This window comes from Aulonocara stuartgranti, assembly GCF_965226115.1.
Source record: "Aulonocara stuartgranti genome assembly, chromosome: 18".
NCBI classification, from domain to species: domain Eukaryota; kingdom Metazoa; phylum Chordata; class Actinopteri; order Cichliformes; family Cichlidae; genus Aulonocara; species Aulonocara stuartgranti.
In genome coordinates, this window is record NC_138954.1 from 14,199,933 (window position 1) to 14,205,932 (window position 6,000).

The window sequence follows — 6,000 nt, forward strand, 5'->3', positions numbered from 1 at the left end:
ACAGTGTGCCTTATAATCCGGTGCGCCTTATGTATGAATTCTGGTTGTGCTTACTGATCTTGAACCGATTTTATGTGGTACACGGCATTCAAAAATCTGTCAAAAAATGTTTTAGTACGACTTTAGTAAGATACGAAGCCATACTGCTTGATGGATTGTCGGAGCATTATGACTACTGTGTCTTTCATCTTTAATAAAATGATCAGCATTGCTGCTTTATCAGGTGTAACAATTAAGTTTAACATCCAGGCATCCATGAAAACAGAACATATACAATTTAACGGAGTTAGAAGTTAGCTCGCTAGTTTCCACCTAAACATGATATACCATGTTCTGACTGAGAGATTTCTGAAAAATTAAAACAGACAGCTCTGCTATCACTTCCAACATAAACGAAGACAGAATAGTAAACAGCAGTGACTTTTGTAGGGTTAATGAAGTTGGGCTAGCTGGTATATAATGATGTGCTACGTGAAAGCTAGCGACACAGGTATGTTAGCATAACATAAATTATGTTATGCTAACACCTTATAATCCGTGTCCCTTCTGGTATGAAAAATACGGTACTCTTTCAAGATTTTTTTTTTTTTAATTAAGGACGGTTAGAAATCAGTATCTAATCATTTATAAGGCGATTTTCAGCAGTGTTAATTAATAGAGATAAAATGATCAACTAAAATTAAAATTGAAGCATTAATTAATTTTAAGACTTGTTTGAACAGCCTTGTAAGACTGGGCTTTAAAGGGGGAAATAATTAAACATGAAGGACTTAATAAAAACAATAATAAAAGCTTTTAAAGGAAATTGCAAATCCACAATAACAATTTTCATTTTCCAAATATGTATGTTTAGTGTTTTGGTTTTGGCTGCTTCCTTTTCCTAAAGAAAACTGAACAATGAAACCATCACATCGAAGTGGGTGCTATTGTTACCACAGCTAAAATCACAAAGCAGCATCCACATGTCCATGATAATACAGCACTGGCAGGGGTGGAGGTGTGGAGTTAACTGTTTTCTTTTTAATTTGCAAAGTACAGATGCTTAGCTTAATATTAACTGCTGACTCATTGAAAATAAGACTTATAATTTAGACTGTCAGGATTTAGTATTTTCGCAGCAGCTTTCTTTAAAAAAAGAAACGGTCACAGTTTAAATATCCAAATGCAGCATTATTACCTTGCTAAATAAATGCAATGTGCATAAAAAAGAGCAAAAGTTTGAAATACTTTTTAAGCCTTTATATTCTAGATGATTCTAATCTGTTGTTTTGCTATTTGTCTCACAATCATTATTCCACTTTAGGCACAGTAGATAGAAACAGGTTACATGTTAAGCAGCAGAAGACCCATTAGGACAGCTGTTTTCTTCAGAGCCATTCAATAAAAGCCAGATGTTAAAACGTATTTTGGTTTACAAAATATATTTTAAATACGGAATACTAGAGACCATTTAAATTGTGAGATGACAAGGATACATATGCTGTACATTCCCACATGAAGAGAGATATTTGGTTACCACAACCAACTAAAAAAGCACGTTTCTAGAACTTTTTAGGTATTAATAATAACTAATGATTAAACACGGAGTAGTATATAAACACATTTGGAATTCAATTTTGGATTTAACAGGCAGCCAATACAGAGATAATAATGATAATAATAATAATAATGGATTGGATTTATATAGCGCTTTTCAAGGCACCCAAAGCGCTTTACAATGCCACTATTCATTCACTCTCGCATTCACACACTGGTGGAGGCAAGCTACGGTTGTAGCCACAGCTGCCCTGGGGCAGACTGACAGAAGCGAGGCTGCCATATCGCGCCATCGGCCCCTCTGGTCGATGGCGCGATCAGATGCAAATAGTGAAGAAATATCTCTCCTTCTATTCCCTGTCAGTACTCTTGCTGCAGTATTTTGGATCAACTGAAGGCATTTCAGGGAGTTTTTAGGACATGCTGATAATTATCACTTACAAGTCTAGCCTAGAAGTATCTAATGCATGAACTAGTTTTGGACTTTTACCCAAAGAGCTCAGTTTTTATTTAATAAATCCTGAATATGTTTTCCCTTGTACTTTTAGAGTCCATTAACTGCTGTTTGACAAACTTCAGGCAGGATGTCATGTGTATTTTACTCAGAGTGCCTTCTGTCTAACCACTCTACTACAAGTGCCTAATGGAAGAATTGCTGCTGATAATCTTCTAGCAGGTCAACCAGCCCCTTGCAAAAGACTTATGAAGCTCTGTTTGTGTGACTGTTGGGTTCGCCTTGTAATCGGAAGGTTGCCGGTTCGAGCCCCGGCTTGGACAGTCTCGGTTGTTGTGTCCTTGGGCAAGACACTTCACCCGTTGCCTACTGGTGGTGGTCAGAGGGCCCGGTGGCGCCAGTGTCCGGCAGCCTCGCCTCTGTCAGTGCTCCCCAGGGTGGCTGTGGCTACAATGTAGCTTGCCATCACCAGTGTGTGAATGGGTGGATGACTGGATATGTAAAGCGCTTTGGGGTCCTTAGGGACTAGTAAAGCGCTATATAAATACAGGCCATTTACCATTTACCATTCTCTGTTACAGGGCCAACATGCTTTCTTACACACAGTGGGCTCTAGCAGGAGTGTTGTGGATTTGTTCATATATATATATATATATATATACATACATACATACATACACACACACTGGAGTGTTTATTTAATGGAATCACTGTGATAAGCATTTAACCTATATGTGTAACATCACAAGACCCACATATGTTGGTCAAATATTATCCACAATTATATATAAGTTTGTGCCACTTGTTGTATATGAGCATATGTGATCAATACTGTCTGAAATAAGTAATAGTAATTAGGATCAATAACTTACCTTTGATTGTGTTATGGCCAACGGTGACGTCCAAACAAAGGGTTAAATACACTTGGCCCTGCTAAGATGCACCTGGGACACCTTTTGCCCATCTCTGTTGCCCAAAGTTGGGAAACCCCCTTTTTGAACGGATATAGTAGCATACCCCTGGCAGCAAACTCGACAAAGTTCTCGGGAGGATTAATTGTTTTCTCTCTGCAGTCTGTTTAATATCTGTAGTTTTGCAGACTTTTGGACTCACTCTGGTCAAAGGGACCCAATTAAAAATGGTGGACGCTGGGAACAGTGCTTGGAAAGCTATGGAGTAGTGCCAGAAAGTTATGTAACACTAGTGTCGGAGATTAAAGAAGGAAAAAAGTGCAAATTGACAAGTGATTGGGGGAAAGTATTGACAAAAAAATTACATTTATAATTGGGGGTGAGACAATAATTATTAGTTTAAATTTAACACTGATCAAGCAAAAAAGAAGGAATGGAAAAATACCCAACAGCAGGATGAGGAGGGCTGATATGGCCCAGGATGCTTTTTTCCTGTCTGTCATTTCGTGTGTCTGTGCTGTTTGTGCTTAAACCCCGGGGTTCACATCGCTTTGCTTTTTTGCTATTATTTTGCTGTAAAATGTACTGTTTTTCTGTTCTGTGTATTAAACTCTGTTCCAAGAATTCTACTCTTTTGCACAGGATCTTTTTGAGTGATTTGATTTTGATTGGATCTGAAAAGCTGGACCTCCACATCGTTGGCATAATAAGGTTATCATATTGGCTTCAGAATTTGCGACTCAACAAGAGCCTTGTTAATTTTAACAATTTCACAATTACAGAGGCCACTGTGCCTTTAAGAACACTCTAGGCTATTTGCTGTCCATCACCTTACCATAGGTGGGCTCCACTAAAGTTTAAAACACACTTCAGTGAATATTAAATCAAACGGGATACATCTGACCACAGTATGAAGCATCACAGCAAAGGTTTACGACTTTTGCAAGAGAGAAATTTCCAAGAGAATTATTTTTAATAAATGAAGGTAAAATTGTATTAATTATTGAGTGTTTTGAGATGCCAAAAAAGTCTGTTTCTTTTCTTTGATATTAAACACAATAAAGTGTGCAAGCACCGAAGGGGTCTTAACACCTAAAGTTACTGTTCATGCTCAAGATCCTACTCTGATAGTGAATAATCTCAATTTATAGAAGTACTTTATGGGTTTTTAGCACTCTCCTCTCTTTTCCACTCTGGCCCTGGGGCTCAGCAGTCTCTTCCTATTGATGAAATGGGGTGTCATTTCCAAAACTACAGATTACTGCCATCAAGATCAATTTGTAATCACAGAGGAACTCATAATAATGTGTCATCACCCCAGGATTTATTCTCATTACAGCACATTGAAATCTCCTGAGAAAAACAAAGAAAAGCAAGCTGAAATGGCTTTTTGTTCACTGCTGTCCAGTCAATGTTGAATTTCTGCCAAATGTCCTTCTTTTTAACAGCATTCAATTTGATTTTGAAAACTTTAGATGAAAACAATTTAGAGATACAGGAAGATACAGATAGCCTGTTAATGATCTTGAACCTGAATGTGGTTTCTTGCCATCGCCAGCTCTTTTTTCTGCAACAATCACGTAATCATTGATTACATAGCAAACCTGCTGCTGGCTTTCTCATTTGCCAGTGTGTCAGTTCCAAACTATCCAGCCAATTATGAAGACCATTGTATGAAGGCGACAGTCAGAACTTTATATGCAGACCATGTCTCGCAAAGATCATCACCTGCATATCCAGATATCCAGATGGTGTGGTCCCTTCAGGTCTGCTCTGGATGAAAGTGACTTACTTTGTAATGATGTGATTGACGTGCACTGTGTTTGAGCATTTACCTGCAGTTTGAGGTGTTCTGGTTGTACTTTCGAAATGTAAATGTGTGGTTATTGGACAAAAAGTAGTTGCAGTGTCATCAGAAAAATGTTAAAAGAACATCACACAATTTCCTCAGATTGAGTCAATCTTACATGCCTGTTTGACTCTTTCTCTGACTTGCCACCGTGATCTTAAATCTTGTCATGTAATGCTGTGAAAATGCAGTGTTATGGCTGAAATATGTTTTGGGAACATTTTGTCCGTAAAGATGAAAGAATCTGGAGGGACTTTTATTCGATGAATAGAAGGAAGAAGCTACCAAAGGGCCTTGATAACTCAGTGACATGAGGAGACCTGTTCCTACTTCAAAGGGAATGGGTGCTCACACCAAATATTGTGGCTTTTCTGTAAACTGCACCCTAAAGTGAAGAAAACTCACCCACAGTATGGAAAATATGCAGTCAACACATTGTTTGGAGATGTAGCTGAGATATTTGAAACTTGTTCGATCAGTGTTACTGACTTTGATATTTTCAGAGATGAACACTGAACAATTTTGGGATATTTTCTACAGTTTCTAGTGCTTCAGATGTGCCCACACTTGTGGAAAAGAGCATACAGGAGGCAGCCCATCTAAGCTGGCAGGTTAAAGACCTTTAATGTCCAGTCATCGCCTCAGATATTTGAGGTCCTGCACACGTCTGCTGGGTAAATCATAGAAATGGTCCATAGTGCATGTTTACAATAAATAAATAAATAAGTCTTGAGACTGTGCTGTAAAACACTGCAAATCTTCCGGAAATGGCACGTATTGCTGTGCCATTGTGGAGAAGTTGGATGACATGTGCAACCTTTAAGTAGTCTAGGTATCATCTCATGTTACGAGCAGTGACAATGGCCCAAGCTAAATGCAAAAACAGTTAGAAAAGTTGAGGAGAGAAAAAATATCAGCAAATGTGTCTTATCATTAAAACCAAATTGGGTTTGTTGTCTGTTTGGGAAAGGTGTGTATTTCTATGTGTGTGGGGGGTTCTTGCTAGGGTTCAGGGGGTTAAAGGTCTACACAATCCATTCTTCAATAATAAAGATTGATTCGGGAATGCGAAAGGTTAATAGGTTTTGGTAAATAATGTAGGTTCATACTTCACACTGTGCAATAACAGCATACACCATGCTGCCATCAATCAGCATTAAGTATGGCCTAAGTGCTATATAACTACTGTTAGGTAGTTATTTACCAAAATGATTCGGAAAATAGCGTGACTTCACGCAGCTCACGTAGCT